Below are 24,890 nucleotides of genomic sequence, written 5' to 3'. Positions count from 1 at the left end.
TTCTCTGTTGCCAACCACAACTTCATGAATGAGCTTCCAGAGCACAAGACTTTCTACCAACCATCCTTCTCTTGCCAACCACACTCTGGGTAGGAGCTCCCAGATCAGAGGCACTTATAAGAGTAACTACCATGAAGCAGCCCTTCTTTGCCAAGAACTGATTGTTGTCCTGACACCTGCTCTATGGGAACAAGTTGAAAGAGCATAAAGGTAGCCAAGTGACAAAATTGATTTATCAGTGCAGCATGGAACAAATATGGTAACTGCATTAAACACTTTGGGCTGAGTATATCTCCTTTCATGGCTGCTAAAAGTTTGAATCCAAATGATTTCAGTTTGTGCTAAAAAGTTCAGTTCCTAGGCTGAAGAAAGAGCGGTGATACTCAACTTTGTCCTTTATTCTGCCTGCTCTTTTCCCCCTTTGGTCATATTTTTTGCCTCCCTCCCTCCCCAGTTCTCTCAAAAACTGTGCTTTGTTTTTAACTGTAAGTTTGGAATGTATGAATGTAGAGGAGCTACATGAAATTCACAGGTTGGGCCTATTTTACCTCTTCAAGGCCAATAAGGTTGCACCAGGGATACATTTGGCCCCTGAACCCAATAATAATTGGCAACCACAATTAAATCCAATCCTATTAAGAGCTAGGGGATGACCCAAATGAATATTAAATCATTGCAATGAGCTATTGAGCAATTTGGCATAGAAAGACTATCCTCCCCATTTTTATCTCCAGCCAATGAGGGAAACATTTTCACATTACATAAGATTGGATGTTGTGACCAGAAGGGAAAACAAGCTGCTGTGTTCACAACTGACATACCAGCCTTGCTCTGTGGCCATCTGGCCCATCTGCATGTCCAAAGGATGATAGCAGTGGTGGAGAGAGGTGAAGGAGAGGCTGGGGAGGGGGAGTCCTCCATAGAGAGATGACTTTTACTTTCTTTTTCTCTCTTTGTTTCTCCACTCAGTGCAGAGATTGTCAACAAAACTATTATTCCACTCATTGGTCAATATATGTTCATTTTCTGCTGACTGCCTGGGGAATCAATGCATTGTATGCTGATCTTTTTTCTCAAGTTCATTTTCCCAGGGACAGTAATGTCTAATCCTCAGTTCATCTGCATCATGCAAACATCCTGATTATAAGGTTTTCAGAATGCTGAACTAATTATTCACCTCTGTGGTGACTCAAGGACAAAAGGGGCTGATGTGCTTTTCTCAGTGCCTTTCTTAAAGGAAACTGCTGGGTTTTTTTTATCCTTACATTTTCCCCCTCCTCTATTTCATTTTTTTTTTTTTTTAAGGAAAGCAGATTTGTGGTTTTACACTCTGAATGGAACTTTAAGTGAAACAAAGATAAGGGAGAGCAAATAACTAACTTGAAGTGTTTCTCTGTACTTTTTAACCCAATCCACAATTTCTAAAGGGATGCTGTGACATTAATGTAAAAAAAGAATGTCCACTCCGTTAAACAGCTGTGCTCTCTGGTATTATTTCTTGTAGACTTTCTTTGCCAGGTCATTATATATAAATCAGCCTATGTTTTCAACACCAATGGACCAGGTTCTAGACCCAGCTCAAGAGGGATATATGAGTGATGTGTCTGATATTTGCTGTGTATGGATTAATTACACTAGGAAATATGTAGGAAAAAATTAAAAGTAGTAAAACTACTTATGCCAACAGGAGAAAATTGAACAGTGCTGGAAGAGTTCAAGTTGCTTAGTTAATACCAGACATATCTAAGTTATATGGGCAGCAAGATGAGATTCCATCTGACCTAGCCAATAGCAAGTATAGATTCATAGATATTTAGGCCAGAAGGGACCATTATGATCATCTAGTCTGACCTCCTGCACAATGCAGGCCAAAGAATTTCACCCACCACTCCTAAAAAAAGACCTCACACCTATATCTATGCTATTGAAGTCCTCAAATTGTAGTTTGAAGACCTCAAGGAGCAGAGAATCCTCCAGCAAGTGACCCGTGCCCCATGCTACAGAGGAAGGCGAAAAACCTCCAGGGCCTTCCAATCTGCCCTGGAGGAAAATTCCTTCCCGACCCCAAATATGGGGTATCTATCTTATATTAAGAGAAGTGCACAAGCTAGTATTGGTCTGTCCAATACGTTTGTAATGCTGATCAGTATCTGACCATAAAGGAAGGATAAAATAATAATAATTGTAAAAAGTATCATCCAATGCTATTTACAATGCTTTATTACAATATAATAGTAATTAACACAACTTCAAGACAATCTGTATTGTAAGATGCTATTTATTTAAGTATTATTTATCCAGATGCATGCATTTCTTATAATAAGATAATTATCTTAATGTGAATTAGATATGGAATAAAGTGTTCTATGCGTATAGGAAGTTTGTGTATATAAATATATTGTGATTTAGATAGTACAGTTGCTAATGAATAAATATGAAGCTTATTTTTCAAACCACTTACACATTAGGATCTTTTTGGTTTAAGCCATCTTTATTTTCTCACATTCAATATAAAATTAGAGACTGGCTTGCCTTGAGAAGTGAAAAACAATTCATGTGCCAATCATAGTGTCAAAGATGAAGTTTCAGTCTTCACATACATAAATAATAATCATGAACACATTTTTTGTCTTTGTCTGGAGCCTTTCCTTCTCTCTAGTGAGGGGACCTACTGTACCTCTTTTTCCTAAGCTAACAGGGTCTAGCACAGAATAGTATGATGAGGAATTAAGGCTTGTCCACATGCAAATTTGCTCTGAAATGACCAATTCAGTTGTAATGCATGCCTTCAGTTATTTGTGTACACTTATATTTCAGAATAAAAGTACCATGTTTTGACTTAGCTTGTCAGTACAAAAATAACTTAAGCTAAATCAGTATAGGGTGCCCTGAAACCAGGGGTGAAAAGTAACATTAATTTCTTACTGGTTCCAGGGGCTGGCTCTGGCCCCCAGAAGTGGCGGAGCTAGGGGTCAGCCTCCCCCAGCCAGCCCATCCACGCTGCCTGGCCCCCGCCACCTGTGGCTCTGGCGACTATTTAAAAGGGCTCAGGGCTCCAGTTGGTGCCGCAGTAGCAGCAGTGGCTGGGAGCCCCGGGCCCTTTTAAATTGCTGTCCCTGGGTCAGCTGCTCCTTTTGCCCCCCCCCCCCCACTGTCAGCGGCCCAGTGGGGGAAAAGGGACAATGACATTAAAGTGCTGCCGTGGCAATGGCCCCTCCTTTAACGTCGCTGCCCCTTTTGCCTCCCCCGTCGGGGGCCCTGCTGGTAGGGCTGGGGGGAAGGGGCAGCGACGTTAAAGCGCGGCCACAGCCGCGCTTTAAGGAGGGTCCTTTGCTGCAGCAGCGCTTTAACCTCGGTGCTTCCACCTCCCTTGTCAGTGGCCCTACCGGCAGGGCCACAGATGGGAGAGGCAAAAGGGGCGGCCGTGCTTTAATGTGGGCTGCGTACGGGCCAGTACCGGCTTCTTACCAGTACGCCATATCGGCCCACTTTCACCCTTGCCTGAAACTGAAAAAGGAATGTTCACACACAGACTTGCACTGACATAACAGAAAGTGTGAATGACAACTGAATTAGTTATTTCAGGGCAAATGCATGCGTCAACCTTTTCTTAAAGGCTTTCCTACCAATATTCAGCTACATTGCATTCTATTGATTTCCATTCTGTCTTGCTACCCAACATGTCAGTCTGTTATTGTCACCTTTTTGTGGCTAAGGGGAATGGAACTAGTCATCGTTTGAACGGGAGATCTCCAAGGAAACCCATTCTGCTGCAGAGAATATAAATATATTAAAGCCTACTCTCTATCTGTGGCACTGTGTCACTTTCCGTTTAGGGGGATGCTCCACTGCTGGTGTTTATCTTTTGGCTAAGATCTGAAGATAAGACCCTTACCACTTACCTTAATTGAATATGGCACTCTTCACACTGCCTTTCAATATAAGTAATCATTATACATGTGTAAACTGGGTTTAAAATGCTCCCATTCTGATGTGGTAGCATTATACATCTACATTGTATTCACTTTGCACAGGTATTACTGACTACACAAGGTGCTGGGCAGCGGAGAATCAGACCCAAGATGAATGCATCAGTGGTAAAAACAAAATTAACTACTGTTGTCTTGCCGATTGCTTCATTTTTGAAAGGGATGGGGGAATAGAAAGAAAAAATATGCCTGAAAGTTATCAGGAGTGAATGGCAATATCAGGAAGCATGGAGGCCCAGGAAAATAAATAAATAATCCATTTCAAAGCAATTGTAAGAAAAGGTATTCTAATAGAATAATGGTAATGAGGAAGCAGCCATACTATGCACCATCCAAAAAAACATAGTTTATAAGCCTGCCTTTGAGTCAGTTAGTCTGTTCTCTGTAGGGTGACCAGATAGCAAGTGTGAAACATGCGTTGGGGAGTAATAGGTGCCTATATAAGAAAAAACCCCGAATATCAGGACTGTCCCTATAAAATCGATCACCCTAATTCTCTAGTTGTCCACTTCACTGAAGACTTTTAGAAACTGCAAATTTAAAACCCACATATTGCTCCCCATAAATACATCAAGGGGCTAAACACCAGAGAGGAAGAAGAGGGTTTAAGCTAAATGACAATATTGGCAGAAAAATAGATTGCTATAAACTGGCTATAAATAAATTTATGCTGGAACTAAGAAAGAATCTAACCATTAGAGTGGTGAGGTTCTGGAACAATCTCCCAATACAAGTAGTGGGGGCAAACAACCAAACTAGTTTTAAGATGGAGATTGATAATTTTATAAGTATGATTATTTGACAGAGTTGCTGAGGTAACAGGGGACTGGGCTTCATGACCCAGGAGGTCCCTTCCAGTCCTGTGTCCTGTATTCCTATGCTGTACTTATGAGACAATTTTTATATTGTCGGTGTGCATTCCAAATTTGCATGATTTTCACATTCTACTCCACCATAGGTGTTTATCAGATGATTAAAGAACATCTTTAGTAAGCACACAAATGAACTTTCAAAGCACTATCTTTGCAATTGATTGATACGGAGAGCATGAAATGTTATGTTTGCAGGCATGAAGATGAAATAAGAAGCTTGTCTCCTCTGAGGGCTATTTTTATGTGTAGGTCCATAACTTCAACAGAAACTGACCCGCAGCAGATCTCCTAACAAGGGACAGCTGCTATTACGTGCCAAGATGACACCCTGAGATCTGGTTCTAGGTGGGATGGATGCCCCCATTGGCCAGGATATGGGTTTGATGCTCTAATCGATCTTTCAAGTCTCTAACTTTTATGATTTTATTATTTGAAATGGAAAGATGAAAAGCGTGAGTTTCAAGGGTTTTCTTTTGCCTCTTTTTTCTTCTTTCTGTTTTGCAGGTTATGTTTTTTTTTAAAAAAAAAAAAAGTGACTGTGACTAGTCAATATAAATAGAAAAGGGATCAAAAAGGGAAACACTCAACATTCGACAGAATAAAAGAGAGCTTACAGCTGAAACTAATTGATTGAATTTGCATGGATGATTATGCTAAAGGCCCTTGTCAAAGTTTGAGTGCTAAGAAACACGTTTAATCCGTTTTCCATGCCTAGAAAAGAGAAAGACGTGTGTAGTTAATGCAAGTTTTATAACTGAGACAATTCCAGAGGGTTGCCTGAGCTGGCAGTAAGACCAAGAGAATAATACTTAGAAGAATCATGGGTTTAAATCCCACTGAGTCGACTACAACTTGTTTGAATCTGACCTTGTGTCTCCTGAACTTAACTTGAAAAAAAAAATTACCTAATTTCCTAAAACAAGCAAGACCTTGGTGAAAATCAGATGCCCTGTATTAGATGAATGCTCATGGGTAATATAGTGCCATATATATATATATATATATATGTTCTGGAAAAGTTCATAAAAGATTATATATTGTTTGTTGCTTTTATTTTGTTTTGTTTTATTTATTAGAGTTTTGGATAATTCACATTTGTAATTTCACACACATGCACAATTCTGGATTTTCCATGTCTCTAACTCAAATTTAAAACTCCATTAATCAGAGAACATAATACAATGGAGTTTCTCTCAGTTTACACCAGGGTGACACAAAAGCAGAATGTGGCTGAGTATTTCTGTAGGGAATATGAAGGTACAGCTATTGCCTCTTACTCTATTTAAATATAAAACAGGGAAAGATGAATACTTCAGCCTTTCCAAACAGCGTAGTCTCTGTGGCAGCGCTGGTTAAAAGATGAGCCCAAGTGAGATTCATATTGAGACATCAATGTTTATAAAGCAGAAAACAGAAGCTGGTGATGGATCACATCCTCTTGTCAAACTGCCAGAAAGCATGGCCCAATCAGAATCTGAAATGCAAGGGCCACAAAGTGAGCTGAAGTGAGTTGGACGACAGGTTTTGATTGAAATACAGCAGAGAGTGGTATGTGTTATAAACCTCCTTCCATTAAAAAAAAATAAGAAACCGTGTGTGTGCTGCTGATGGATGAAAGGTCAGTCTTTCCTCAAAGACTGCTACACTTGACCAGCTGGAAAAGCAGGATCAGGAGCTGAGTTTCTGGGAATGCAACGGAAGGAGAAATGAGCCAGGAAGTATCTGTTTTGAGGTTAAGGATATTTAAGTGCTCACTTTAGTAGCACTTTCCAAGTGTAATATAAGTGACATTGAAAGCCAGTTTCAGGAAATTTGCTATAGAGACTTAAAATTCAATTGTATTTTCTCTATGTATCTCAAAATAAGTTTGACAATTAAAAGGGGATATAAACAACAATGGAAACTGGCTTTGTGATTTTCTTGAGGCTGAAAACATTTCTAAAGTAAACAGAACAGGAACTATGAGCAAGAGATTGAAACCCAGAATGCACAATACCTTTCTTAAGAATAACATTCTATCTTTAGAAACTGGAAAGAAAGTATGGAATAATCCGGTTTTCAAAGCAAGACAATTGGGTATAGAGTCCCTTCCCTTCCTATAAAAGGAAGTACATGGTCCCTGTCATACCCTGGAAAGCCTCAGGTGTTCCAACCCTGCCCTGCAGAATATGAAATGTTATCCCCCTTCTACATAATCAAAGCTACCCCTACCCTACAAACCAAGATAGTTTTGAGGTTATGTTTTTTATTCCCAAATATAAAATGCATACAGGCTGCAATCGATTATCTAGCTACAGTTAGTTAGTCCAATTTAAAATTACTATTATCTGAGCTATTCTTACCCGTAACCTGATGGTTTGGAAGTCTGGTTAGTGGGTTCTTGTAGTATTAGGATCACTATGTAGTATTTTCAGATGTTTTGGAAGATTGATATTGAATTTGGATTTTACTCATTCCCTGAAAGAAGGTCCCATATACTCTTCACAAATATGAAACGTAGTAAAGCAAGAAACCCCCCTCACAAAAACTAGATTTGATCTTGATTTGTTTTTTAAAATAGGCATATGTTTACACGTGGCCATTAAAAAGTCAACAATTCCCACTTGCTGGTAATCTTCACTGCCTGGGTTTAGTAATCCTTTACTAATAGTTCAAATTATCTAGTAAATGAATTTGCAGCTATACACCATTGCTGAGTGCTTAGTTACATGTGCTAAGTTACATTGATCAAGTAATACCTGAGTAACCGTAAGAAGGATTTGGTGGTGGTGGTGGTGTCGTCTAGAGGCCACTGTTGTGCCAGGCATTTTACAAATCCATTGTAACACACAGGCCCTACCCCAAAGCGTTTACAGTCTAAATGCAGAAGTTGGACAATGGATGGGTGAAAGGAAGTATTACTATTCCCATTTTACAGGTGTTGAACTGAAGCATAAAAAAACTAAGCAACTTTCCCAAAGTCACATAGGAAATCAGTGACAAAACTAGGAACTGAACACAGATTTTCTGAGTCCCAGCACAGTCCCTTAAACACTAGACCATCCCGCCTCTTAATTTTTGGGCAAAGGCATGATAACTGTGGATACAAGATGACTTAATAGTGACCACTATACACATGAAGTATAAAAAATAATGAAAAGCTTATCATAATGGCACAATAGCTCAACTAACTTGAGTTCATGTTACAAAGTTAGCATTATTATTTAACATATTGTTAACTCCAAAATGTTAGGTGCTATTTATCTTGGTGATATGCGTTAATTAAGAGATTGAGGACAGGAATTGTTTACTGGAGACCAGACCTGAAAATCTCAAACTAAAAGGAGGTTTCTTTGTTTTCATTCAAGCAAAGAAAGTATCATCTCCCCATCACTTTGGCATTCTTAATATCAAGGGACAATGATGAATATCTTTATACCAGGATTTAATATCTTACTCTAGGAAAGAAAAATCTGTGATTTTGTTTGGAAGTCAGGACTGCATCTGATCTACTTCTAACCTTCATTTGTGTGCATTTGTCAGAGATGCTGTGTAACATCCTTGCGGGAGATGAAATACTGATGGCAGATACATGTAATAAAAGATTTGAAATTCATTTATGCTTTAATAAAACAATATTGAAAGATGAAATATACCTTCCTGTTCCCTGCTGGAAGGTTGGCTCTCATAATTGTCTCTTAAACATAATATATGTTACAGGATCATTTTCTAATAACCTTTCCTTGGCTTCACTTTTTGCTTTGGTTTCAAATGTAAGTGGAATGTTTGAAGTGTTAATACTAACATGGGACCAAATCTTGGACCATGTGCAAAGCCTGAGTAAACTGGTTGTCTGTAGGGGCAATTTTTGGGAGAATCTTGTCCCCAAAGCCTTAGAATATCAGTAAACTTTGCAGCAGCTGCTCTATATATATGGGTAGGATAGGGTAGCATGTGGTGTGGCCTATGAATTGTTGTAATCATGGATACACTCGGACATATCCCCTTCCTCACTGAGCTATTTTCCCACCATAAATCTTCCTTGTTTTTTTATGGCGGATGATTTCTCCCATTGTGACTAGAAGAGTGGCTGCCCAAGTAGGCAACTGAGTAAATTTAACAAGTAACATATTTTTTAAGCTATACCTTAGTGGAAATGCCTGTTGCAAATAATAAACTGGTTCCTGTGAGTTCCATTTAGCAACCAGGTTTTAGAGCAATGGGTACAGGGGATACAGCTCTTCCAGTAGAAACTACAAAGTGTCAGTAGCAATCAACAATGAATAGAGGAAACTGAATGAAGAATTCTAATAGAGTTCATAAATATTTCCACTAGAGCAAGCTATGATAATAAGGTCAGTCAATGATCAAACCTGATTCTCCATGATATAAACTGATGATCTGTAGAAAAGAGGGTTGTTGGTGTGATCAGAAAATATTTTTTCCATGTTAAGCCTTGCACATTAGGTAGATGCATTTTCTGCTTCCCTGAAAATACTAGGTATTGGCTATTGTTTGAGCTGTGATATGCCAGTAATGAGAACCAGCATGGCAATTTTTATCTTTCCAAGGAAAACAAAGCAAATATAGAGTATCTTGGATAATGTGAACAAATCTGTGTTAAATGTGGTCCCATAGACTTTAAGGTCAGAAAGGACCATTGTGATCCTCTAGGCCCATTACAGGCCACAGAACTTCACCCACCCACTGCTGAAATAGATCCCTAGCCTCTGGCTGAGTTACTGAAGTCCTCAAATCATGGTTTAAAGACTTCAAGTTACAGAGAATTCACCACTGACATTAGTTTAAACCTGCAAATGAACCGTGCCCCATGCTGCAAAGGAAGGTGACGCCCCCCAGCCAGGGTCTCTGCCAATCTGAAGTAGGGAAAAATTCCTTCCCATCCCCAAATATGGTGATCAATTAGTCCCTGCGCATGTGGGCAAGACCTGTCAGGCAGATACCCAGGAGCAAATTATCTGTAGTAACTCAGAGCTCTCCTCATCTAGTGCCCTGTCTCCAGCCGTTGGGGTAGTGCAAAGGCTGCCCTAGAGAAAAGCTGATTTGGTCAGTTCAACTGTAGTTTCTCTGGAATTTCTCATTCTTAGGCAAAAAACAACAACAATAAAACACTTTGAAAAGATTAGGGTAGGGGGTGGGAATATGCTACAGACCTGTAATTTATACACTGTCAATAGAATGAAGAAGTCTGTTCTTTAAGTCTCTTTCTGCAGCTGTATTGTATGACGTATCTGATATGATTTCCTGCCAAAAATACACACGTGTAAGAGCCACCTGCCATTGCCAAGTGCATAGCCCTTCTTGCCAAGCTCCATACAGCACAAGTTTGTCACCTTTTAAGCAGTAGCAGATTATCCAATGGACAGACGGGGCTCATTCCCAGGAGCCTTGGAAAAACTGGCACCTGCCCACAGCTGAAATCTGCTGCAAAGTGGCAGAAGCCCGGAGTCCTGCCAGAAGCACTGGGCAGGGCAGGGGAAGCCCCCGCTCTCTGGCAGAAGTGTGGGTGGCACAGGATGCCCCAATGCCTGGACATCAGCTGTGGCTCTGAGATTTGAGGAGTTCTCGCTCCCTGCCTGATCTCAGGGCTGCGGGAGCTTTCCCTGCCTGATCTCAGGGCTGGGGGAGCTGTGGCCCTGGGGCTGTGGTGGGGGGACAGAGTTTCTCCAGTCTTGGGGCCATAGTAGGGGCGGAGGGGCAGAAAGGAGCAAACGGGTTGCTGGGCCACAATGTGGAGAGGAATGTGGTATGACCATGGGTGGAACAGGGGCGGGACTGCAGGCGGGGGGGGGGGGGTTTGCAGGAAACCTTGATCCAGCTCTGCTTTTAAGAAAACTAATCAATAAACATAAAAACTGTACTTCAAATTGAAGGAGTTATTTTTCATTTCCTAGCCTAAAAAGAAGTTAGATACAGCTGATGTCAAAGTAATCTTGCTGATTTCATTCCAGAGGCATCTGCATTTCAGTAGTGGGTTAGGAGATTTTCACGCTTACAGATTGTAAAGTATTCTGGGGTCCATCAGGATGAAAAGCTCTGTATACATAAAGTGCAATTCTTATTTATTTTTATTATCCCCTTTTTCACACAGGTCACCAGGGGAGCAGGAATGGACCGTGAAATTTGTTGCTAGGAAATATCCTAACAACATGACATGCCAATGAGAAAGGAAGTGGAATCCACTTTGGCAAAGAAGAGAATTGTCCAATGAATGATCAACTACAGGTAAACTGAAAGTCGTCTTATTTCATACACCCTTAAGATGTTGTATGTTTAATTAGATCTGACATCTCCATCCCACACATCACTGTATTTACCTAAAGTTTTGATCACTGCAACCATATTTTTTTCTTATTTTCAAGAAGTGAAAAATGATGGTGGTGTTGGTGATTTATTCCTGTGATGGGTGTCCAATTGACCCTCAATGTGATATTTTTAAGCATCTCACTGGGAGCTGAAACAACAAGAGGTTGAAGTGCTTAGGATTCATCTGCATAAATCTTGCAAATGTGCTCTGTTTTGCTGACAGCATTCTGTGTTCTGTGTCTGGGTGCCAATTGTATCATTACCATGGAACAAAGTGTTTTGGAAAGCCATCTTTTTTTTTTTTTTTTTTTTTTTTTGAGAGGCTGGCTTTGGCAGCTCAGTGCTGCAGTGAAATGAAGATGTTTTCTGTTAGGCTGACATAGAGGCTGCTGCATTCTAATCAAGACGGGGAGGTAATTCAAAGTCATATGTGGAGATTTCAAATCACATGACTTCCTCTGAGGTCTGTGGTGACCTCAGAAACATGCACTCGTATATGCTGTGTCGAGAGAAATAACACACACATCCCCCTGTAGACTACGGGAATCTTCAAACCAGAATTTCTCAACTTTGTTTCGTGCTAGATCTGTCATAACCAATATTACCCATCACTAATGAGAATGGTTTTCAGTTTGGTCCTAACCAGAGTTCTTCATTCAGTAAATATGAATATTATTCAACAGAATTAATGCAAACTTGTATGTAGTTTTTGGGTAGGGTCTGGGGCATGGTATCAGAACAAACATAATATGATGATTTTAGGACACTCTGCTGTTCTGGGTTTGTATAGCATCTAGAATAATGGGGTCATGGTCCATGACTAGGGTTTCTAGGTGCTATGGTAATACAAATAAATAAAAATAATATAGTAGATGTTTCATCCTTTGACTACAGAAACCTCTTAAAGACAGTATACCTGACACTTCACTGTCTAGTTCCCAGACTTGTTCCGCCGCTTGTGCAGGGAAAGCCCTGGGTGCTGGGCTGATTTGTTTACCTGCCGCATCCGCAGGTTCAGCCGATTGCGGCTCCCAGTGGCCGTGGTTCACTGCTCCAGGCCAATGGGAGCTTCTGGAAGCGGCGCAGGCTGAAGGATGTACTGGCCACCGCTTCCGGCAACTCCCATTGGCCTGGAGCAGCGAACCGCAGCCACTGGGAGCCGCGATCGGCCAAACCTGCGGATGCAGCAGGTAAACAAACCGGCCCGGCCCACCAGGGGCTTTCCCTGCACAAGCGGCGGAACAAGTTTGGGAACCACTCATCAAGCAGCTTGTATAATCACTTACAGTGCACCCACTTTTCACAGCTGTAACTCCAGGTCAGAATAGTAGCAATTTATATTTACTTTGCACAGAGATAAATGACTATTGAAACTTTAAGGCAGGGGAGGATCAGGCACAATTAGTGTTTGCTTTTATTAGAGGGAGCCCTCAGTGCTTATGAGTTTGTTTTGTGTGTGTGTTCACTAAGCAAGATGAAGGAGCCTGCGATAGTGAGATCCACAGTCCTCTCCCTTAACTAAAGGATTTCAGAAACATGTGGGAATAAATAGAAATAAAGAGACTAATGGAGAAATATTTTAAAGTAATTAATGAAAAGTAAGAAGTCACTATAAACCATGACAGAGCACTATTGACAACAGGCTAGTAAAGGAATACTTTGAAATAAACAACCACCACCACCACCCTGTTTGGAATCAGTTTTATGTCCCATAGGTTTCTTAAATAAAGTTCTGCCATCCACATATATATACACACCTCACATCATAGGCGCATAATTACATAGCAATGAAGCTGAGAGCAAAGGAAGATAAGTTGTTTAGTTATGGAGCATGCAATGCTGTTGAATGTTTATACATTATATTTCTGGCAAAGTATCCCACTGAGTACAATAGTGACTCTCACATATTTCCAACTGTGGTAAGAGACTCTTTGGAAACATCAATTAGTGTTTTAAAACAATGAAATCAAGGACTTTTCAGTGCTGGTGGTAGGGATGAAGCTGAGTAAATATTTGTTTTATATCAACTGGCTTGGAGTTTAGGTACAGTAAATGAACCCCTAAGAATGATGAACTTTTAAAGATAATTCCCAAAGCTAAAGAAGTGAGAAGAATGAATGAGGATGGTAATGGAGAGTGGACTGATTTTTGTGTGTGGTTCTTTCCACTCCTGTGGAGAAAAAAATAAATAAAAATCTGCTGTGCACTGTAATATTTCCAGTTCTTTTTCTCTTGAGAAAATGCCTCAGGCAAAATGCTTGTCACCTTCCTGCTATGGTGGAGCCTTGCTTTTCTATTTGTGTGCTTTGCTACTTCAGTCAGTTGCCTGCTCTCTTCTCCCAAGAATTCTTCCCTGCATGAGCTATTTTTTTATGGGTAACACACTCCGGCTGTAAAATATAAAGAATGGGAAACCAGTGGCCTTGACCTCACCATGAAAATTTCTATGCTAACCTCAACATATCATGGAACTGCGTGGCTGTTGGAGGGTGATGAGCACCTCTAAGGGTGGAACCTCTCAGAATTTTAATGGCTTTTAATAAGTCCATGATTCCAAGGCAATATTTCTTGAGGTGCCTAAGGAAGTTAAGATTCCTAAGGGAGGTGTGTTGTATATTGCTAACATTAAGGGAGATTCTTCTTCAGCTCAGGTAGTGGGGTCCTAAGCTTTTAGAAAAGGAACATCATAACCTATCCCTCAACCACTAAGAAGTTTTGAGGGGCCATAGTAACAACTGTAACAACAACTGGTGACAACAAAATGGTGACAACAAACTGGTTGCACTTACGATATTTAAGGTAGAAAGAAATAAACACTCTTATAATGAAGCCGTTGTTCCATGGACTATCATCGCTCTAAATGAAGTTCCCCATATCCTTATTCATTCTAAGCAGGTTCCACTGTAATTACAAAGAAAACTTGGACTTGTAACACATTTTAATTTTAAAAAAATACAACTATGAACTGATATTTACATCCATCAGTTAGTCAGTGCTACTCCAGTATGGTTTTAAACGCATTCCTTCATAACAATTTTCACACACACACGGTATTATTCTCCTTATGTGGGCTATCCTAGGGGAAATAAAAGTTTTAAAACTCCCTTTCTAGAGAATTTTCATATCTTTTGAAAAGAAAAGCAAGGCCATTATAAGTTCCCCTAAAAAATGAAACAACAAACTCTTCCTTTTAAGAATTGGCCCACCTACCAGTCACTTGGCAAGATTTCCTCCATCTCAGAAATGTTTCAGAGAGCCCTTAGGGTGAGTTGTATCAGTCTGTTCCATCATCTCAGAAGATGAAGAGGTGTGCTGTAGGCATTTTTCTCTGAGCGGTCGTATATAGCATTGACTCTCAAAAGTCTGGGTAAATTACCTTTCTCCAGGGAAGAAAGGGCTAAAACTCCAAATACACTCACTCTCTCTCTCTCACACACTCACACACACACACACACACACACACACACACACACTCCCTTGTACAATGTATCAATACATTTAATTTTCAATACATTTTATGTCATGCCTGGAAAATTAATTGAACCTACTCTGCCCAAGTCCTAAAGATGTTATCATATTTCACCCTCTCTTTACTTAGGCAAAATTGCAGTGAATTTGTTTGAGAATTTTGAGTGAGTAAGGATCTGAGGATTAGGTTCCATGTGAGTATTGCATTGTGAGACAAGCAGAACTTATGCCAGTAGTTTCAGGTATACTACAAATGCTAATTGTTAGTTCAAACTAATTATTCTCTATTTATTGGCACTGTAACCCAGCTAATATAGCCCCAAAATCTTCAATGAAACACTAAAAAAAAAGAATTACAGATACTCTCCAAGAAACACATTGATCACATTGCTGAATTAATTTACTTTGGATGGCCTAGGGATTCATCTGTTAGATTATTCTAAATTGGTTCTTGAACTATTTGTCTTTATCCATTAGGAATTCATTACCCCGAGCAGAATATACTCTGAATAGGGAAACTTACCTGGCCATGAATATAAGGCCCTTTCCAGCCAGTGGAGTTAAGAAGACTATTTTAGCAACAGCTCCCAGTTCTCAGAGCTAGTGTAAACCTCTTTATTTTTTTATGGTGCCTCAGTGGTTACTGAATTGTAGATGTCTGAGATAGAAAAAGCCATAGTACTATTGACTTTGAAGGAAGAAAAAGGTAAAGCGAAAACAGGAAGTAGGAGGTTGAGAGTCTAAATGCTTGAAGCCAAAATCTGCTCATAATTTATACTAGTATAACTTAATTCCAGATCAACATTCAACTCTCTAGCTCAGTGAAGCTACTCTTTATATAATCAGTGTAAATGAAAGCAGAAATTCAGCTTCATTTTTGGGATAAATTCTCAATACATATTCCAAGCTAAACTCAATCAGTGTCACTTTGAAACTCAGCACTTTAAATTTCAAGGGGGATTGTGCAAACATTCTTTAGTGTGAGTTCTCTTGAGCTCACATCTTTTGAGTTTCTTTTGGAGGCATTTGATTCAAACATTATCAAACAAATCCAAAGTGTTGCCAGAGCCATCATGTTTTCCCTAGTTTCACCTGGAACCATAACTGCCTCTCTTGCACCCTCTTCCCTGGGAGAGAGATCATTCAGTAATGAGACCATGTTCACCTATATAGTTTGAAAACCTCTGGCAAACCTTGCCTATGTTTTGGATTCATAATTAATCTTGACAACAGTTGAGCTTTTCATGTTTTGGTTTGTTACAGATCTTTCTTTCTTTCTTTAAATTCTGAACTCTTATTTAACTCTCAAATTCAGATTATGGCTGAAAAAAATGAAATATCCTGAAGATGCTTCAGATGTCCCTCAGTTATGTCACATCAGAAGCCTTACTTTAAGAAATATCTAAAGTAATCCTTTTGCTGACAAAATATCCACAAGAGCAGTAGCCCAATAGAGATATATTCTGTCTTTTTTTAACCTTGCAGTGTGCCCTCTTCAAATAAACTAGATTTTTTTAATGTCATGAAGGTGAGATTTTCATAGTACAATACAAATTAATGGACTCTGTGAGTCTAAAACTCCTGGGTGGCTTTGAAAACATCAGCCTAAATCTGTGTGCATGTGTGTCCTTATTGTAATATAGAAGGTGCATGGATACATTTTAGTGGTTTCAGTTCTAAGACATGGCATGAACGTACCTTTAATGGCTAGTAATTAGGAACATCAATAGGACTCACCATAAAAGGGAAATTGTAGAGAAGACATAATATGGGTGCTGAGCTCTGTAACCCCAAAATAACTTAAACTGAAATTTACTTTTCTGTGTGGCTTGGCAAACATCACAATATAGTGACACACTGAGAATTTCTTACTGTGATGCAAAATATTTTCATGGTGGTGTACTGTGGGATGGATGTTTTCCAGTTTGCACAGGACAGGAGAAACCTCATAACCGCAGGAAGCCATTTACTAACATATTTGATAAAGGGATGAAATGGTGAACCCTCTTAATAGTCAGCAAGAGGACTTTGTTTTGTTTTGTTTTTGTTTGTTAGCTAGTTAGCTAGTTAGCCCGCCAGCCACATGGTACAGTGTATGGAAGAAGAAAATCATAGACTGTTAAGGTAAACCAAGTAATAATTATTCACTTTTACTTTTGTAACATTAGAAAATAAATACTATTAATTAAAAATATATAAATACATGAAAGCTCCTCTGGATTCTTCCAGCTATTCTTCCCACTTTCATTCCCATTCTGAGGTTCTGTCCTCTAAAGTTGTTGCTTTTCTTCTGGCTGCCTTGGTATTTTCCAAACCATGGTGGCATGTTGCAGTAATCTTTGATATTTTTGGTTTTGTGTTGGAAAAGGCAGCCTTAGTATGAGTGGATGAAATTCCACTGACGTCTATGCCATGCCTGAGTAGTTCAGTGGTGGGCTTAATGTGTTTCCAAGTCATCACAGTAGACACTGCATGATGCAACTAGCAACTTTCACTAAGATATTTCTATCCCTGAGTGTTTGCCATTAACAGGTGACAATAATTATTTAAAATTGATATTGCAGTAAGATCTGGGATCACTGTCTGGCCTCCAAAGTGTTAGATGATGTACAAACATATACGAAGACACAGTCATTGCACCAAAGAGATTACTACTCAGAACTGTTGTCACTGTACAAAAGATGAGAAGAAAATTTCAAATATTGTGAATAGAAAAAATAGTTACAAATGCCTTCCATTTTTGTTTCTGGGTGACTCAAACTCTATTTCATCTAGATTGCACACACACACAATATTAGCATCTAAAAACCAGTTGTGCAGGTCACTTCAAACAAGTGTCACTTCAAGCTTCATACGACACCACACAACTCCTATAGTCTGTGTGCCACATTCTACAGCAAAACTATTTTTCTAAATACTTTTGAGCATTGTTTGTTTGTTCATTCATTTGTTGTGACTACCTTTCATACATGGCTGCCTACAGGTTGCCTTTGTTACCATGAGTGCAAGTGTACAGGCCCTGGAGGGAGAGGGAAATTCTAATTCACTTGTTTTATAATCCTCTAAAAATAACTGGAAATAGATTATCTATTCAGGTGCAATATCTTGGGCCTACCCAGGGATATAGAGAGCAAATGTGTTCAGTTGAAGGAAGGGAATCTCCTCTTCCCCAAATTTCTAGCTCTGCAGAGTTATGGGATGTAAATCTCCTGAATACACGATTGCTGATTTCCAAGCTAGGACCTTGGATAGCTATAAGGTTAGGGAGAAATTCCACAGTTAAGGGGAAGAGCATGAAACTTTTTCTGGCATGTTGTTTTAAAATACAATGGTTTGAGGCTACTCAGAAAGTTAGTAGTAGACACTGTAAAGAGAGATTACTGGGCAAAACGTAGGTGAGGGGTTTAAAGGTGCATGATAAATACACTTTATCATGTAAAAATGACCACATATGATCTATGTTGTTGTAAGGGTGGGAAGGGCCTTTCTGGAAGATTACTTTAACTGGCTTGGTTGCTATATTTGATTTAATAAATGTGGTTTAGACTTTTTTCTTAATTTACAGATATTACTGATCTAAATTATCTAATACATATTATATTTTTGAACACTGAAGTTAGGCTTGAGGAAATTTATTGTAAAGAAAATAAGAAACAAAACCCCATATAAATACAAGCTATACCATTCTCACTTAATATTGGAGGTCTGTGATGAACTGTACGACCTGTATAAGGCAGACCTCTGAGCAAGACTGACATATGAATGGTAATATCCTGTGGGGAAATGTACAGTGTAGCCAGGTAATAATATCCCTACCTGGGAAGTAAAGGTCACATACAATAGCAAATGCCAAGAAATAATCATGGATTTTTTTAGAGCCTCGTCGGTCAGTAAAACCTTGGTAGACTTAGGTATTTCTTGAGCTTTGCAAGAGTGTGGGACAGGGAATACAAGGAATTGAAGGTAAAGTGCAAACAAATGTTTTTTCTGGCCTGAGCTAATATAGCTTGGTCTTCTAGGAGGACGTTTTCGGTTAGGAAGTTCAGTTTTATCACTGTTTTTTCTTTGTAATTGCAGAGTAATTGGCCTGATTTGCAGAGGTGCTGATCATCCACAAATACAGCTATGGTCAACAGGAGGTGTAGGTGCTCAGTACCTTTTGAAAATCCATTCTTATGTTATATGCTATTTTAGGGACATACGTTTTAAACTGGCCATGTATTTAAAATTGTTCTGAGACACTGGATTGCCCAAGGGAAAGGTATGGATACAGAAACTTTTCCCATTCGATCACCCTATTGCCTCCAGCAAAATAGTAATAAAAGTAAGTGGCACTGACAGTTATTCAGTGACCTTTGTTAAAGAGATAGTGGGGCTCACTCCAGTTTCAGATGAGTGGATGTTCACATCACAAAAATAACCACCATACATAATTGGCACTAGTTTGGCCCTTGCTGCTAGTCCCATCAGAGAGGCCCAATGGAGGAATGGATAGTGAGGTAATATCTTCTTCCCAGTGTTCGTGCTTACACATAAGTGTTGAGCCATATTGGCACAAGAGAAATTAGCAGTGTCGTTGCCTATGCTGTGCTTGGATAAATAGAGAATTTCAGTGACCAAGGCTGTCAATCCAGCACCTTTCATGATAACTATAAATAGCCCAGCTACCCTCATTGCTCTTGTAAACATATTGATTGACATATACACCATTACTTTTATACAGACATATGTGAATGCTTCTGTTCATGTTTGTGTGTATGCAAAACATATCATTACTATCAGAAAACCATTAACCTCTGCTTTCAGTTTTGATGACCAAATGCTTTTTCAATCTGAAATTTCCGTTTGTCAAAGGTTCATCTAAATCTAACCAATATCTTTACATTCTCCTTTATAGAAATCTTTTCTAAAGTATTTGTGCCTTGATTTTGAGCAGAATTTCCTTGCTCTCAAAAACCTGACCTACGGTGGAATGTTGTTTGTTTGTTTTTTCTCCTCCAGGTCATGAGATGATGGCTGGATAACATCTCTAAGATAACAATCTTTCCTATCCGCTTCCATCCAGACTGTCTTCATGTCAATCTCCATTACTGCAACATTCTTCTCTCTGGCCTTGAAAAATGCAATATTGTCCCATTCATATCCATTTAGAATGCTGCTGCAAAGATCATTTCTCTAGCTTGTTGCTTTGACCATGTCACCCCCCTCTTTGAATCCCTCCACTTGCTCCCTCTATTGTGTCAAACATAATCTACTTGTCTTCACTTTCAAGGCCCTTCATGGTCTACAGCCGACGTACCATCATGTCTCACTTATTAACTCCCACCTCCTAACCATTGGAACAATTTACTAAGGGTTGTGCTGGATTCTCAGATTTTTTTAAAGCTATGCTCTAGGAATTATTTTGGGGAACTTCTATGGTCTGTGTTATAAAGGAGGTCAGTCTAGATGATCACAGGAGTGCCTTTTGACCTTGGAATCTATAAATCTGTTATTGGCTTATGATGCTGTACCATCCACTTGTTAAATTTTCAAACAAGCACCTTTGTGATTTCCCCCAGGCTGCTCCTTGTGCTTGGAAGGAGCTCCACATAAACCTCTGCAAAGCTACCTCATTATCCTCCTTAAAACTCTCTTTTGCTGTGATGTCTACAAAAAAAAACTTGACAATGATTAGGCCACTGGTGTGTTGAGAACACTGACCATTATTGTTTTCTCGTGCTCTCCTCCTGACAGTATCCATCTGCTCTCTCTTTTCTTATAATTAGTTGTAAGCTCTTCGGGGCAAGGACAGTCTTTTTGTACGGTTTGTACAGAGCCTAGCACAATAGGGTCCTGAGCCATGATTAGCACTCGTAGGCATCATGGTAATACAAATAGTAGTAGTAACAATAATGGCAGACACGTCTTATTTGTTGTTCTCTGATAGGATGTGAAGATTGCCTGTGTTTTGGGGATACAATTAAATGCAGATAGCTTATCTTAGAGGAGAGTACCTCCAATATAAATCACAAAAAGAAAACCCAGGCTGTCAATTAAAGCTCTTTAATATTCCAAAAGAATCTTCTGAACCATCTAGACAAAAAAAAAAGTATCATCTGTCAAATTAAACTATGTCTGAATGCTGGAGGGGGATGAAATATCCATTGGTACATACCATAAAGTTGTGTCTCAATCTGTCAATATAGGAATCAGAAAGCTTGGAATTTTGATAGATATGATCTTTACTGGACCATCTAATGGAACAGTAGTAACAAATTATTGTTAGCAAGGGCTTTCAGGGCCTTATCTAACTCCCACTGAAGTCAATGGAAGTCTTTCTGTAAAATTATATCTAACTATCCTTTCAGTCATTTCTCTGTTTTAGGGTTTTGTATAGTACCAATACCCAACCTAAACCCTTAGGTTTAATCTGTGTATCTCTATATTACTTGTGTTTGTGAAGCACTGACAAAGTCATTGCCAATTTCATACTACTATATAAATAGAATGTTATATTTTACTTTATTACGTTAACCTATATTGTTCATCCTGTCTCTTGACCAATGAAGGGAGTTTCTTCTAACTCACTGTATTTAAGACTCCTTGTTAAAAATAGTTGGTTGCTATTATACAATTCTATGGTTCTTTAGAGGCTCCATTAATGGGTGTTAAAAGTGTTCAGTATTTCTCAGGTGCTGAGCATCTTATAGGATTTGGCCATAAGATACTTTTGCTTACAGGTGTGCTAAAGCAGATAAAGCAATTAAAGCTGATCTTGTATAATATATTTTTGGTATACTGTCAATGCTATTGGATGATATCTATGTGACACTGAAGATCACTCATGAGATTGATTCAGTAACCATAGTATTGGAATAATACTACTAAGTCTCATACTTTAAACTTCTAAACTATGACAAAGAAACAGATTCTTGGGGGGGGGGGGATGATTCTCTTCCTTTACCCCTAGTCAAATGCAGCACTCTGTGTATTTGCATGTGATGGCATCCAAAAAGTTGTGATTCTGTTTCTTCATTATCAGTTGTTGTTCGTGTGAGATATAGCTGACCCAGCAATATCTTGTGGGCTCAATTTAGATCTTGATGTGCAGGCTTTTCCCTGGGACAGATAGTGTCTGCTAGTTGCATTTGTAACTTCTATTCTAGAAAGAAAAAGAGTACTTGTGGCACCTTAGAGACTAACCAATTTATGTGAGCATAAGCTTTCGTGAGCTGCAGCTCACTTCATCGGATGCAACATCGGGTGCATCATCGGGTGCATCCGATGAAGTGAGCTGTAGCTCACGAAAGCTTATGCTCAGATAAATTGGTTAGTCTCTAAGGTGCCACAAGTACTCCTTTTCTTTTTGCGGATACAGACTAACACGGCTGCTACTCTGAATCCTATTCTAGAAGTACTTTCCTCTCTTGGTGTTGCCCAATATGTCTTGGTTTAGTAGTTTATCCATCAAAAGTTACTATGGCTTCCCAATGTTACTGTTTTTCTTCTGTAGAATCCTACATGTTGACACTAATGCAATAATGGAAGCTGTTCTTTATATATAATATCTTTGTACCTTTGACTTTCCTTTGATCTTTTAATCACAAGACTTTCTTTGGGAATCTGGGGTCCTCCAAATAAAGTCCTCAGAGGCTTTTATAGCAACATTTTGCTTTTTATTTGAACAGTTCAATGCACTTTCCGTAGTTTAAATAATTAAACCTTTAAATGCACATTTTCAAAGGGTAAGCATTATAATCCTCATTTTAGAAATAGAGAAATGTGAAATGATTTCCAAATGTTAAATAGTAAGTCACACAGTTGATATGGCAGAGGTGAGGATAGAACCCATCTCATATCTCCCAGTACTATAATTTTGTCAGTAGTCCATATATTCTCTAATGGGAACCTACATTTCTTAGGAGATCGGTAATGGGTCATGAAGCTTTTTATTTGTTCACATCCAGCCTGTAATGAGATGAGGAGTCCCTTTCATGACTTCTTATACCAGAACTTAGGGAGACAGTCTGTATGGTTAGACTGAGAAATGCAGAGCCTTAGAAGAATTACAAAATTTGTGTTTATCTAATAGTTTAAAACAGGACTCATAGATATTAAGGTCAGAAGGGACCATTATGAGCATCTAGTCTGACCTCCTGCGCAATGCAGACAACAGAATCTCACCCACCCACTCCTGCGAAAAACTTCTCACCTATGTCTGAGCTATTGAAGTCCTCAAATCATGGTTTAAAGACTTCAAGGTGCAGAGAATCCTCCAGCAAGTGACCTGTGCCCCATGCTGGAGAGAAAGGCAAAAAAAAAAAAAAAAACCCAGGGCCTTTGCCAATCTGCCCTGAAGGAAAATTCCTTCCCGACCCCGAATATGGCGATCAGCTGAACCCTGAGCATGTGGGCAAGATTAACCAGCCAGATACCCAGGAAAGAATTCTCTGTAGTAACTCAGATCCCACCCCGTCTAACATCCCATCACAGGCCATTGGGCCTATTTACCATGAATATTTAAAGATCAATTAATTGCCAAAATCATGTAATCCCATCATACCATCTCCTCCATAAACTTATTGAGTTTAATCTTGAAGCCAGATAGGTCTTTTGCCCCCACTGCTTCCCTTGGAAGGCTATTCCAGAACTTCACTCCTCTGATGGTTAGAAACCTTCATCTAATTTCAAGTCTAAACTTCCTGATGGCCAGTAATACACATTATAACTGATTGCTTCCTGTCTTTTCTGTACCACGAACGATGCTACACATTCCAACTTGTGACTGATGCAGTCATTACACTCTGCTGGATATTTAGTGGCTTATGTGAAATGAGTCCCTGGTCTCACTCCAGCTTCTAATGGACACATGTCCACATCACAGGTGACACTAAGTGGGATCCTCATTGGAGGACTTATCAAAGAAGCCTTGGGATAAATAGGATATGGAAGCTGAACCACTTTTTCATCCTTAGCGGGGTTCCGTGTAGACTAGGGTTGAGATGCGCTCACAGGATGTTGCACAGTCCTTGCAATTGCTGTCTCTTATGAATGGAGCAAAAGCTTATATTGTTTGGCTGTTAAAAACTTTATATTTAAGTAAACCAAAGATGAGCTTTGTGACCCAGATATGCACTGAGCTATCTTGCACCAGACACCTCGCTAAGGCTGAGATCTCATTCACTGCATTGTTAACCTATAGAAATCTAGAACACAAGCGCTATGTAAAATGTAAGGTTTTATTATTCGATAGGTTGTTTTTACAAAGATATTTATACAATAGAAATAGTGTGCTAAGTGCTGAACAGACGTGTATGGAGATAAGATCTGTGCCTTGAAAAGCTTACAGTGACGATAGACAGTGTACACACCTCAACTGCTAGAAGAGGGCCTCATCCTCCCTGATTGAACTAATCTCGTTATCCCTAGCCTGATTCTTGCTTGCATATTTATACCTGCCTCTGGAAATTTCCACTACATGCATCCGACGAAGTGGGTATTCACCCACGAAAGCTTATGCGCCAATATGTCTGTTAGTCTATAAGGTGCCACAGGACTCTGCCGAGCGTACAGTGAGAAGATGGACAGTGGGGCTAAAGAGAAAAAAATAGCCTATGTCTTAGTGCCATGAATTTTGTGGAGTAGAGGCATAGTGATTAAAGATTTTCCACTGCTTTCTTGGTCAACACAAGATATTAGTTTCAAGATTCCACTTAAGAAAACAAATCAAACCACTCCACCTGATTGCAGGGGGTGCTCTTGTAACATTTTCCCTCCTCAGTGGTTTAGCAGGGTAAATCCATGGCTTGTTTTAGACCATGTGCCGATGGCATGCATGCTCACGTTGCATTTCATTGAGTCCTCTGCACATCCTGAGGCTTGTTAAAACTCAGTCAGCTCTAGCCCATCTTGAGCAGAACAGAGAGGAGGAGGAGGAGGAGGAAAATATATAGCATAAGATTCTGCAAGAGATATTTCAGCTCCTTTCTGGAAGAGAGTTTGCAGCATTAGCAGCGTTCTCCCGTCACTGAGGAGTTTCACTTGAGGGATTGCACAGGCAGATTAGAGAATCAAGCGTCTTTTCCGCTATTCTCCAGATGGAGTCAAGTCAGGGTTGGTTGGTTGGCTGTTTGTTTATTATCATTTTAGTGCTTTGAGGAATTGCTCTTTCATTGAAACAGAATGCCTTCAATTATCTAGCATCCATTGATTCGAGGAAGTAAGGAACCCACTGTGAAATTGAGTGTAGTCACGGGGGGGGGGGGGTGAGAGA

The 24,890-nt window shown here is 39.5% G+C and overlaps 1 protein-coding gene across 12 annotated transcripts in view; it reads left to right on the top strand.

Annotated features, from left to right (window-relative positions):
- LRRC4C (leucine rich repeat containing 4C) overlaps positions 1-24,890 on the top strand; it is an 850,059-nt gene that overhangs the window by 475,948 nt on the left and 349,221 nt on the right. For 11 of the 12 annotated variants that reach the window (XR_013635945.1, XM_073348033.2, XM_073348026.2 and 8 more), the window contains one exon: positions 10,953-11,086. The gene's annotated coding sequence lies outside the window, so the exon portion shown is untranslated. Of the gene's footprint in view, positions 1-10,585; positions 10,608-10,952; positions 11,087-24,890 lie in introns of those variants that run through there. The other variant, XM_073348036.2, reaches the window with a different exon arrangement.

Source organism: Lepidochelys kempii, chromosome 6 (genome assembly GCF_965140285.1).
Source record: "Lepidochelys kempii isolate rLepKem1 chromosome 6, rLepKem1.hap1, whole genome shotgun sequence".
Taxonomy (NCBI): Eukaryota; Metazoa; Chordata; order Testudines; family Cheloniidae; genus Lepidochelys; species Lepidochelys kempii.
This window is presented reverse-complemented; position numbering and strand designations above follow the sequence as displayed.